This window comes from Crinia signifera, chromosome 6 (genome assembly GCF_055691185.1).
Source record: "Crinia signifera chromosome 6, ASM5569118v1, whole genome shotgun sequence".
Classification (NCBI taxonomy): Eukaryota; Metazoa; Chordata; class Amphibia; order Anura; family Myobatrachidae; genus Crinia; species Crinia signifera.
Window position 1 is genome coordinate 50304789 of NC_139222.1, and position 13477 is coordinate 50318265.

Below are 13477 nucleotides of genomic sequence, written 5' to 3' on the forward strand. Positions count from 1 at the left end.
AGCGCTGGCGCGCCACGTGCCCAGTTTAGGGAGCGCTGATTCACCATCTGGCACTAATGATTGCCCCCCTTCTTTTCGAGGCACAATATTGGTCCTCGCGCCATGTTAAGATTAAGTGCACTTTTGTGGTGAGAATTAAATACAAAACAAACAAGAACCAAAAAAAAAAGGATTCACATAAAATACAATAGAGCACAAAGATATCTCAGTAACGTAAAACGGCTTGTGCAGCCTCTGGCTTAGTGGCAGCAGCTAACAGGTCAGACTGCTGAGCTACACAGCTTGCGGAGATGGTTAACAACAATCGGAGATGGGGTCTTCCTGGTAACTTCAATCAAGGATTGGGAGGGTCACAGATAAAGGGAAGGTTTGTAATAGAATCATACATAACATTTAACATACAGAAAATCAATCACATTTTTCTTGCGTGGGGATAGTTCCCTGTGTCTCCAGTGTGATGGTTTACTGATTTCCAGTTGTGCCCAGTTGATTCCAGTGCTGCTTGGTTTGGTCCAGTGTTGCACATCCAGTGAGGGGTTTGGGTCACCCCGCGACTGCCCGCAGTCTGGGGGGCATGGAGGAGGAGGGGCACGGGCACGTTTTCTGTGCCCAATGAAAAAAAAAAAAGGAAAAATTTGTTTTTTTTTCCAGCTGTTCAACGAGCGCGTCAGTCGCCGAGTCGGTAAAAACTGAAATAATAGTCTGTAACTTGTGAAGGATCCAGAGAAGTGTCATAGCATCCTGCTGCTCCCTGAGAGACAGAAAGAGGGACAGTTAGAGAAGACTCCTGCGTATGAGGCATGAACACTGCACAAGTATCAGACAATAGAGGGGGATGTCAGGTGCTAGAAGGCGCATCTATTGCCTAATGACCTTACACTAATACTGGCAATGTAGTATAATCGGTGTCTGGATTCTGGGAAGACAGGCGCAGTGTAACTCAAGCTGATGGCTGCGTATTTCTTGTAAATGCACTAAGGACACTGGTGAGTAGATCAGAACGGCTTACCGGAGGTGACACCTGCAGGTGAAAGGTGAAATCCTGGGAAGGAAACAACTGGAGAGGCCATAAGTGGTACGATGATGGGATCGGCTGAGTACACGCTCCAGAGACCTGGGGGAGAGAAAAAGTTTCCATCAACTCCCATTACATTTACTACCAAGTGGACATGCATATAATACTACATTTTATTAGCAGCTTATAGTCTCTGATCATGCTATTGCAAATGCCTGTAGCAGCCAGGGTCTATGGTACCATAGCAGGAATCTGGCGGCTTTAGGACCCTTGCCATATGCTGTCTAGCTAGCCCTAGGGTGCTCAGCACAGGCCGGAGACTTACAATGGTCTATGACACAGGTCTTCAACCTGTGGCCCTCCAGATGTTGTGGAACTACATGTACCAGCATGCCCTGACAGTTTTGGCATGCTCTTATAGGAAAAAAAATGTGGCAATGCATGTTGGAACATGTAGTTTCACAACATCTGGGGGGCCATTGAAGATCCATGGTCTATGATATATTTGGGAGAACCATTTCACCTTGTGTGGAGCGGAGCATAGAAACTTAAGTGACAGCTCTGTTGAACAGCCTAAAACTTACCTTCATCTGCACTTTAGCATACTCTGAGTTGCTTGCAGCTTTACGGAACTGTGAACATTGGGTCAGGGCTAAAAAAAGGGCAAAAGCGCTTATTTAGAGTTTAAGATTTGTAAGTTTGTTTGCATATTATTGCGCAATAATATAGATATTTAAGCACTTAGGTGTTACAGCAAAAGGTTGAATAGAGAGTTATTAAATGGTACAGATATTTGAATGTGTTCAATTTAAAGTGATTAATTACGAGTACAATAAGAATGTTCATTGGTTGTAACATAATACAGTAGAATTGTAGAATACATTTGTTTACTTTAAGAAAACATCTAATCAGTCGTTCTTCTCTGCGGGCGTCCTGGGAGATTTGCATAGTCTCCGAGGTGCTCGTAGCGGGGTGGGCATACAGTAGGCGGGCAGGGGGCCTTCGCAGGGTTTCCTGGGCGTACTCACAAAAATATTGGATGCACCCAGGAAATGCTGGGCATCAGCAAGTGAACGGGGGTGGCTACTTGCCTTCCGGGGGCCGGCAGCAGACGTCACCGAATGTCAGCTGCCCACAATGTTCACGGAGCAGGGTGCCACTAAATAAAGTCACCAGGGAGTAAGCGCTTCAGAAATCGACCATCGAATGATTTTGGGAAAATATGCGAATAGCGGGGTGTGGGCATTTGGGCGGTGCTAAAAAGCTCACAAAGAAGCAAAATAACACTGCTTTGTGAGCCAACCAGAATAAGGGCCATACTGCTTATTAATGGGTGCAAGAATAGTGTAGCCCTGGCAGAAACAATGGTTAAGCATAGAGAACCCCAAGTAGGCATCGGCCTGGCTGCGATCCCATGGGAATGCCCAGCATTTCATAGAGACGCCCATGCCACTTTCATGGAGGAGAAACATCCTCCGGTGCGTGACAGCACTTGATGCTCTGATGAAGTGAACTATTAGGGGGAGCAGGCAAGAAACCGAATGGACATTCCAAACTACATAATCTACATATGCGATGGTCAGTGGGATGTACCGCCAATGCTTTGTACATCCCGTCCAGAGAGAGAGAGAGAGAGAGTTGGGGCAGAGAGAGACTGGACACACTTGTCGGCATAAGCAGGCAGCAGACGGAACACATGAATTCTTCGCCTGACTCTGCAACGCCCCAATTGCTGGCTCAATAATCCTGGCTGGTACACACTTTTGCAGAAGAAAATCAACGAAATAAAAATGTATTGTTTGTGGGGAAACAATTGTTGTCACTGATTTTCATTCTGTCTTTGACTGATCTTCCTTAACCATTGCATTGGCAGGTCTCAGTATCATATCCGCCACAGACGGCTCCTATTTATTTTTGATCTGTCCGACAGGGGGCGCTTACCTGTTTGCTAGGCTGCAAATATATGCAGCTTAGCAAACAGGACTGAATAAGGCCCTTTATCTGTCTGTGCTCATGGTCGCCATCTCTCTCTCTACAGATCTCACACACTCTCCCTCTGACCCAGGTTAATGGCTGTGAGGGGTAAGGAGACAGGAGGGAAGAAGGACACAGAAAACTCATAAGTTACCTAACAACTCACCTCTGATATAATGCTAGAACAGGTCCAGGTGCAGCACATATTCGGTGTACACATAGGTGGCCAGCTGATCACCCGTTGTACTCGAGTAGACCTGGGTAACATAGATAAAGGTTATTACTGCACTATTCACACAATACTGACTATAGTGCACAACCTAGGGGTCTAGTTACTAACATGCAGCAATAAGGTGGATTGTCTATTACCTATTATTGGGGCAACAGAAACTCACTTATTGCCACCATCAGAGAAAGGTGACTAATATCTGGGACTTAAAAATACTTTCTACCTCACTCTTCCCAACTGCTTTAAATGTAATAAAATATATTTTTAACCAATTTATCATCTTTTTTTCATGGATTTTTGTAGGAAACACCCTTTCAGCATTTTATATGTGGAAATGGGAAACAGGGACAGAGGGGCGCACAATCACTGTACTATAGTGTTCTCAGATCCAGTCCTCTGCATACACTGGCAGTGCATGTTTTCCATATGTCCTTGCTGGAGCACAGGCATATTCATTACTCACTGACACATTATAAAATATCTACAGATGATTCTTAGGATTTCACTTGTGTTTCTGTGAGGAGACCTGTAAATTGTGCGACGTTAGCTTGTCCCAAGAACTGGAAATGGGAAGCAATGCTCCTCTATAAGAAATGAATGTTACAGTAAGGGGGTCATATTGTTCATTTGCACCCCCACGTGGTCCAGCGATGGTTTTTTTCCGTGCATGCGCATAATGAATTATGCGCATGTGCAGGGTCCCTGGGCGACTGAACTCAGCGACTGATCAGTTCACACTGACCAATGTGGGCCAGGGGAGTGGGGCAGCAGAGTAGGGTGTCCACCATGGGAACGCTCAGCATTTCATGGCCGTCCCTATGGGATTGCGTGCAGCGGGTGGTGTGCCAGGGTTGGACGGCTGACGTCACATGACGTCGGGCAGGCGGATGACGTCAGCCGTCCATCCTGGTTTCGGCCGGCCACTGACTTATATTTGCGTGGCCTGGATAAGTCATTCAGTGGTCGGTGATCATCAAATGATTTCTCCTGCTGCGGGCACATGAGAGGGTATGTGTATTTGTGACACTTCCCCTCGCATGGTTGCAAGGTGATACGGTGGCGATTCGGCAGGGGCAGGCCCTCTGGGACTCGGTACGCTGCGAGTTTCACAGCTTACCGAGTCAACCAGAATCAGGGCCTAAGTGTAGAGATGGTGATGTGTTATATGTGTTATATAAAATATCTCTCAATAATCCATCTATGCCAAATCACTTCAGTCAGACACAAAGCCCTCTGACTGGCTCACTGGTCACCAAAGGCTATCCGCTTACGCAGCACTTTCCCAGTTACAGGAAGAACACTATACACGTGTACCCAGACCGTCCAATAGGACCCTTCCATCAGGTACAGAAAGCTCTGCTCCCGGACTTCCCAGGTGGTTACCTGCAGTGAAACAGCTTTCTCATCAATTATCTAGTTTAACACAGGTGACTACAATCATAAACAGGGGGAAGCCCAAGAGCAGATCCTCTTGTACCTGATGGAAGGGGTCATGCTAGGGAATCTGTTATTCCCCCACTCCCATCCCTAACTCCTATCTCACATGTCAATACAGACAAAAGTAAAACAGTACGGATGGCCATTGACCATCGATGATTCCAAATCATCGATGGTTCATGGCCAATGTCGAATACTTTAGCCATCGATGGGGGAGAACCAGATGGTTTCCCTCCATCGATGGAACAGCAAAACGATGTTTGCCTTTTTTTTAAAAGCGCTGGGACACAGAGCATAGCTCTGCCCCCCGACACCAGCGAAGCCCCGTCCCCCGTGTTTTGATTGGCCCACAGCCCAATCAATCAAACACAATGGATGACCATTGATATGTAAAAATATCGATGGACATCCATTGCATAGTTTAGCACTATCGATGGCCAGTTGCAGAATTGCCATCGATGGCAATGGCAACGATGGCCATCCCTATAAAACAGATATTTTAGTAGATGTATTTAAAAGTGAAATAACATAGGCACCTGATTGTCACTACCCCGGAGGGCTGTATTCTATTGTATTATGTTGGTGAAATAGTTACAGCCATACATTTATGTACATTTAATGTTCCTTTCTTGCAGTTAGATTATAAATTAGGAACATGTACATAGGATTTCACTGAAATTAGGCACAAATAACATTAACAGGGTAAGTTATAGCAACTTAGAAATCCTAAAAACAAAATTAGACCCATTAGCATGGATACTATAGAGTGTATATGGGAGAGCAGCAAGCTGGTCACATGACCCAAGCTATACACTTTCATAGCTGAGAGTGGCAGTTATTTTCCAACTGGCATCTCTGCAGCAGACAGCATCAGAGGAGGAAGCAGGAGCCCAAGCAGAGGATTGAGAAGGGGAGAAAAAGCGATTTCAGGAGACAGAAAGCCAATTACTGGATCAGGTGAACCCGTCGTAAGACGCAGGAGCCGAATCAGGAGAGGTAAGTAAACTTATTGGATCAGGTGTACCCGTCGGAAGACGCAGGAGCCAGATCAGGAGAGGTAAATCGACTCATTGGATCAGGTGTACCCGTCGGAAGACGCAGGAGCCAGATCAGGAGAGGTAAATCGACTTAGTGGATCAGGTGTACCCGTCGGAAGACGCAGGAGCCAGATCAGGAGAGGTAAATTGACCAATTGGATCAGGTGTACCCGTCTGAAGACGCAGGAGCCAGATCAGGAAAGGTAAATTGACCAATTGGATCAGGTGTACCCGTCGGAAGACGCAGGAGCCAGATCAGGAGAGGTAAATTGACCAATTGGATCAGGTGTACCCGTCGGAAGACGCAGGAGCCAGATCAGGAAAGGTAAATTGACCAATTGGATCAGGTGTACCCGTCGGAAGACGCAGGAGCCAGATCAGGAGAGGTAAATTGACCAATTGGATCAGGTGTACCCGTCGGAAGACGCAGGAGCCAGATCAGGAAAGGTAAATTGACCAATTGGATCAGGTGTACCCGTCGGAAGACGCAGGAGCCAGATCAGGAAAGGTAAATTGACCAATTGGATCAGGTGTACCCGTCGTAAGACGCAGGAGCCAGATCAGGAAAGGTAAATTGACCAATTGGATCAGGTGTACCCGTCGGAAGACGCAGGAGCCAGATCAGGAGAGGTAAGTCAACTCATTGGATCAGGTGTACCCGTCTGAAGACGCAGGAGCCAGATCAGGAAAGGTAAATTGACCAATTGGATCAGGTGTACCCGTCGGAAGACGCAGGAGCCAGATCAGGAGAGGTAAATTGACCAATTGGATCAGGTGTACCCGTCGGAAGACGCAGGAGCCAGATCAGGAAAGGTAAATTGACCAATTGGATCAGGTGTACCCGTCGGAAGACGCAGGAGCCAGATCAGGAGAGGTAAATCGACTTATTGGATCAGGTGTACCCGTCAGAAGACGCAGGAGCCAGATCAGGAGAGGTAAGTCAACTCATTGGATCAGGTGTTCCCGTCGGAAGACGCAGGAGCCAGATCAGGAGAGGTAAATCGACTTATTGGATCAGGTGTACCCGTCAGAAGACGCAGGAGCCAGATCAGGAGAGGTAAGTCAACTCATTGGATCAGGTGTACCCGTCTGAAGACGCAGGAGCCAGATCAGGAAAGGTAAATTGACCAATTGGATCAGGTGTACCCGTCGGAAGACGCAGGAGCCAGATCAGGAGAGGTAAATTGACCAATTGGATCAGGTGTACCCGTCGGAAGACGCAGGAGCCAGATCAGGAAAGGTAAATTGACCAATTGGATCAGGTGTACCCTTCGGAAGACGCAGGAGCCAGATCAGGAGAGGTAAATCGACTTATTGGATCAGGTGTACCCGTCAGAAGACGCAGGAGCCAGATCAGGAGAGGTAAGTCAACTCATTGGATCAGGTGTTCCCGTCGGAAGACGCAGGAGCCAGATCAGGAGAGGTAAATCGACTTATTGGATCAGGTGTACCCGTCAGAAGACGCAGGAGCCAGATCAGGAGAGGTAAGTCAACTCATTGGATCAGGTGTACCCGTCTGAAGACGCAGGAGCCAGATCAGGAAAGGTAAATTGACCAATTGGATCAGGTGTACCCGTCGGAAGACGCAGGAGCCAGATCAGGAGAGGTAAATTGACCAATTGGATCAGGTGTACCCGTCGGAAGACGCAGGAGCCAGATCAGGAAAGGTAAATTGACCAATTGGATCAGGTGTACCCGTCGGAAGACGCAGGAGCCAGATCAGGAAAGGTATATTGACCAATTGGATCAGGTGTACCCGTCGGAAGACGCAGGAGCCAGATCAGGAGAGGTAAATCGACTTATTGAATCAGGTGTACCCGTCAGAAGACGCAGGAGCCAGATCAGGAGAGGTAAGTCAACTCATTGGATCAGGTGTTCCCGTCGGAAGACGCAGGAGCCGGATCAGCAGAGGTAAGTTGACATATTGGATCAGGTGTACCCGTCGGAAGACGCAGGAGCCGGATCAGCAGAGGTAAGTTGACATATTGGATCAGGTGTACCCGTCGGAAGATGCAGGAGCCGGATCAGAAGATGGAGGAGATGGTCGGGAAGAAGAGGAGAAGGAAGGAGACCTCAAGAAGGCCTGAAAAGGAAGCACCTGAGGAGGAACCCAGCGGCAAGATACAGAAGACAGACCAGAACACAGAGGAGATGGCCGGAAAGAAGAGGTGCAGGAAGGAGACATCAAGAAAGCCTGAAAAGGAAGCACCTGAGGAGTCCAGCAGCAAGATGCAGGAGAATGACCAGAAGACAGTGAACAACACTTCATCAAGAAAATCCAGAGAGGAGGAATCGCTGGAAGAAAGAAAGAGAGCGGCAAGCGAGGCTAAAGACCCGGATGAAGATGAGCCAAGACCAGGTAAGCGGAAATGTAGTTGGATGTCCTTGCACTGTAGTTCATTTTCACACTGGCAAAGTTGAATATTGTTTATATAAAAAAAAATATAAATAATGTTTTATATGTAATTTATATTCACTTCATTGGTTACTACAGTTATTCAGATAAAGACAGTCTAAAAAAAATGGATTAGTAAAACTACTGTAATATTTATGGAGAAAGGTGCACAACTACAAAGGTGCTGTAACCTACAGTATAGCTCAGTTTGGTGACAGGCATATGCCGGCATTCGCAGTGTCATTTACACAATGAAAACACAGTATGAATGTTCTTCTACCTTTACCTAGCCTAATCCTAACATTACTATTATTATTACTTTATTAACCCCACACCCAAATATCAGGGGGTTTACAGAATAGCTCTAGGTTTACTGGCACTAAAGGTGGTAATACCCAGGATGGCAGTGCCTGCATTTATACGTGACAGCCCAACTCCCATGGGGAAGACAGCCATGGTGATAACTGGAGAATGTAGGGCTGGTGTCACCCGCTGTAATGACTCATGGGGGGAAATTTACTAAGATGTGTATGCTACTTCACATGTGATGTTGCTATAGGCAACCAATCAGAATCTACTTCTTCTTTATTTAGCATCCTCTAAAAGACATGATCTGATTGGTTGCACATCACATGTGAAGTAGAATACACATCTTAGTAAACCCCCCCCCCCTCCCCCCATGGTGTCATGGCGGTTTTTTCCCTTCATTTAATTATGGACTTGGTACAATATTAGATATTTAATCTAAAGTAATGTATGTTAACATGAATTTCACATATAGGAATACAGATGCAAACCCTTTCAGGCTGTTTATAGGACAACAAAACGCATAATATCCCGTGTCAAACTTGGACATGAAGGGCCCATCAGGCGAATGTAATGGTTGGCATCTATTGTAGCTTAATGCCATTACAAATGTACTACAGGCGATGTGATTAGTGCCAGAACGGTATAGCCAGTAACTACAGGATTAGCTCAGAGGAATTGGCTTGGTCACTAGAACCCCAGGCAATCCTTTTGATCACTAGCAATAATTTACCGGCTTAAATTTGCATGAGAATGCATCACTACCAGTTCCTCAAAACACATAAATGCACATGCTCCATTCCTACAATATCAAATAGGCACTATTCAGTTATGCAACTAAATTATTAAACTCAAAAGTGATCAAGGTGCAGGGCAATACTGTGTCTGAAGTCTGAGGGCACATAGAAAACATTGGTGGTAGGTGTAGAAGGACAGAAAGCCTACACAAGCAGAGGGAAGGGCTAAGGCACTGCTGTTAACAAGGGAAGGGCAGAGAGCCTGGATCAGACAGAGCCCGAGAGTCCAAACCACACAGGGATAGAGCAGAGAGACTGAACCAGACAGGGGAAGGGCAGAGAGGCCGGACCAGACAGGGGAAGGGCAGAGAGGCCGGACCAGACAGGGGAAGGGCAGAGAGGCCGGACCAGACGGGAAGGGCAGAGAGGCCAGACCAGACAGGGGAAGGGTAGAGAGGCCGGACCAGACATACGCATGTGCAGGTCTGCCTGGGGAGCTGGGCACAACAGCTCTCCTTATCGGCTGGGGGGGGATTAATACATTTGCCCATAATGGTGCCCGCTTCTCCACGCTATGCAGAAGAAGCGAGACCCATTATTTAAAAAATGTTATGGCCTCCATCATACATCTGCCCCACTGTGTACATTAAAAGTGTAGTTAGGAGTTTGAGGTCACTGTACAATGATGTCTGGCATTTCCGATTAGCTATAAGTATATTCAGCTTTGTAAAACCCTACAGTGTGTTTTATGTTGTGGTCCCAGTATTCCCACTTCAGTTATCATCATATTACTGTGTCTTTAGCTGTTAAACAATAATTTCATAATGTCTCTTACTTTACTCCACAAGGACCAAGCAGCGTCTCACCACCAGACAAGGAGGAACCTCTCTTCATGGACAGGTACAAGATCAGCCGTGAGTTAGGAGAGGGCGGCTATGGAGTGGTCCTGCTGGCGCGTGAGATCTCCACCAAGACGGATGTCGCCATAAAGGTCGTGAACAACGAGGGACTGTCAGAGAGAGAAAAAGAGAAGACAAGGATTGAGACCAGGGCCCTACAATCAACATCTGGGAGCCCCTTCTTAGTACATGGCCTCCTGACCTTCCAGACCGAGAACATCTTGGCATTCGTCATGGACTACGCCAACGGAGGAGACTTATTCGACCTGCTGCAATCAAGAGGGCGTCTTGAGTCTACAGCTGCAACGTAAGATCTATGCATAATCTGGTGTATAACTGTGTGATTGTGTGCAAGACAAAATCCTATAGGAGCTTACAGTCTAGGAAATGAGCAAACACACATACTTACATTCACTGTACAATATATGTTATTCCTTGTTGGACTCCTATCACTTTGGGGTATAGGTATGAAGCAGTGATAAGGAAGTGAGCCAGAAGAGAAGTGGCCCATGGCAACCAATCAGCACTGAAGTAAAGGTGCGTACACACGGTAAGATATAGTGCACAATCTAGCTAGCTAGTTGTGAATAGCATGCTAGATAGTACACTATATCTTCCCGTGTGTACGCACTATCTGACGTACGATGCACGCTCCCACCGGTCGTCTGGCAGGGAGCTGCTCGGGTGAACATGCAACTCAATTCTGGCTAGAAAGCATAAGATGTATAGTGTAGTATAGCTGTGACGTCATATCGTATGTGATATCTTATGCACACTGTACGTTATTATAAGCACAAATCTTATGCTTCTGACCACTGGGACTTTCCTGGGAAATAGTATACAATATCATACGGAACATAAATCGTACCGTGTGTACGCACCTTAACGCCTGTAATTTGCATAGTATGAAATTATACAGAGTAGCTGATTGGTTGCCATAGACCAATTTTCCTCTGGCTCATTGCTCCTCCCTTATCACTGCTCATACAACTACCCCTTTGCCTTTTCCTACTATGACTTTATCCTACCTGTATTTTCTTTTGCCGTTTCTATAGCTCTTAAGGTGGCCATGCGCTTCTTCTTGCAGCAGAGTATGGCCATCCAGTCCCTTCGGCCGGAACCTTCCCAGGGGGTAGGATCGCATGTGATGTATCGCATACGATCCTTTGCCATGTGATGTATCACATGCGACCCCGCTCCCCGCAGTGGGTCCGAGGTGGAGGTCGGACATGCAGCAGGTACGACCTTTGATCTGATGCACAGTGGACCGCGTATCGGATCAGATGTCAAACACACCCGATTTGGCCACTTTTACACAATTTCTCAGCCCGATCCGTCAGAATCAGGTGAAAAGTAGCCAAATTCGGACTAGTGTATGGGCACCTTTACACTATTCCCCATCCTACACTGTATCTCTCTATCCTGCCCATACACTACGGCTGATTTGGGATGTTACAATATTGATACATTTCTTCTTTAACAGAGTCTTCGCTGCCGAGATCGTGTCCGGTCTCCAGCACTTCCACAGGATGGGCTTCATCCATCGGTAACTTTCTTTCCTTGTTTAAATAAACATAAAATACAAGGGCTGCATTAGTACTTGTTCTTATTGTGGTAAATAAATCATAGTAGTTACACCCTTATAAACATAACATTACTCTGCGATGCATTCAGTGCTAATATGTGTACTGAGAAATAAGAGGTATGTTAAGATATTTTACTGCCTGCACAGAAGACCCATGTGCAGAAGAACTGGCACTGATGCCATAATATTTGCTATATTCTGCACAGACACAAACTCCATATTTCTGGGGAAGACATATGGCGTTCCAGTCATCCATGCTCGGTGAGCATAAGGGGCAGCCTGGTGCCTCCTCAGCTTTAGGACCTTGTTCATAGCACACACTGCACCCTGGTCTGGCCATGTGGAACAGGCATTTATCAATTAGGAGATGCACTTTTCTACATTTCCAGATGTATCCTCATATAGCCAGCCTCAATCCGCCATGCTGAGTAAGTGCCAGTGAGACCCCAGGTCCCGTGCAACTCTGCCAGCATCCAGCATCTGCCAGCAAATGCCTCTTAGTCACAACATAACACAACTAAGATGCGCCAGGAGACTTTGCCCTAATATGTGTCTGAGGACACATCTGCAGCCTTAGTCACTTACTGTATTATGTATTTCATATACTGTCCATGCAAACAAGTACTTAATGAAGAAATTGTTCCTATTACAGAGACATCAAACCAGAGAACATCCTGCTTCATGACGGCCATATTAAAATCGCCGACTTCGGGCTGGCGTTGGAGAACACACCCAAAACCTCTGGCTACGCTGGAACACGTGGCTACATTGCCCCAGAGGTGAGGCTATAATAAATTAGAGGTCGGCTGTACAGTATAAAGGTGCATGCTACAAACAGTAGCGGCTTTATGTTCTAAATGGCATCTAATCATGATCTGCCTTCACTGACAGCCAATCACAGGTGTTTTCCTACACTGGTGGTTTAGGAGTGGCTGGCTGGGTAATGCAGAGCCAGGGAAATCCCTTTTATCATTTTGCAGAGGTTGTTCATAGTGAACTTTTGTATCTATGGGGATTTTCCAGGTTTGGTTTATACCTTTGACTCCTTTATTGGCACTCCCGAGAATTTTACGGGTTATGCTCCAGTTCACGCTGAGATCAGTGCTGCGCTCGGCTTCAGCAGCTGCCCAACCTTGCCTCCTTCCCCCGGCTGTGTGCGGTGTGACCTTGTAATGTCATCTCACACACAGCCAGGTTCAGGGCCGGGCAGCGGCTGATGGAATGCCCAGCGGCACTGCTCGGCTTTGGGTAATGCAGTGGGGGGGGGGGGGGGGGTGTGTGTTGGGAAGCGCTCCCCAAAAAAACTACTACTGAAGGGGTTAACTTACACTACGATGAATAAAAGTGGAATATTTTGTATTGAGTAAATAATAACTGGGTCTCATAGTATTATTGTAATAAACCAATTATCTTGTGATGTAAGTAAGGCTAATGGAACACACTGCATAAAAGAAAAATATAAATCATTGCCTCTGCCTGTATGTATGAAATATATCATGTGTCCCAACCAGGGTGCCAGATGTGTCTTTGTCAGTGTAACATCTGATGGCAGGCGTATTGTGCCCAGATCTGCTCTCCTGTTTATAAAGTGTTATTGAGTGAACTTCTTACCTTTTATTGACAGATCATCAAGCGAGAGCCGTATGATGCGGGAGTGGATTGGTACTCCTTCGGTGTGGTGCTATTCGAGATGACAACAGGAAAATCCCCCGAGGAGTGCCACATCTCGGCTTTGGCGGGCTGTCATCTGTGCCCGAATACAAGAAACATCATTGAAGAGGTGAGTGTCAGACCCACCTTAGCATTCAGCACTAGGTAACAAAGAGGCCATGAACAATGTGTCAGCGTCTGTTATTTATACAG

At 46.5% G+C, this 13477-nt stretch overlaps 1 long non-coding RNA gene across 2 annotated transcripts in view; it reads right to left on the bottom strand.

The window, feature by feature from the left end:
* Positions 1-1597: 1597 nt before the first annotated feature.
* Positions 1598-13477, bottom strand: part of LOC146007647 (uncharacterized) — a 34514-nt gene continuing 22634 nt past the window's right edge. The window contains exons 3-5 of one of the 2 annotated variants that reach the window (XR_014444371.1): positions 13226-13361; positions 9966-11588; positions 1598-1667 (exon numbers count right to left, since the gene is read on the bottom strand). This is a non-coding gene — a long non-coding RNA (uncharacterized LOC146007647). Of the gene's footprint in view, positions 1668-3155; positions 3247-9965; positions 11589-13225; positions 13362-13477 lie in introns of those variants that run through there. The other variant, XR_014444370.1, reaches the window with a different exon arrangement.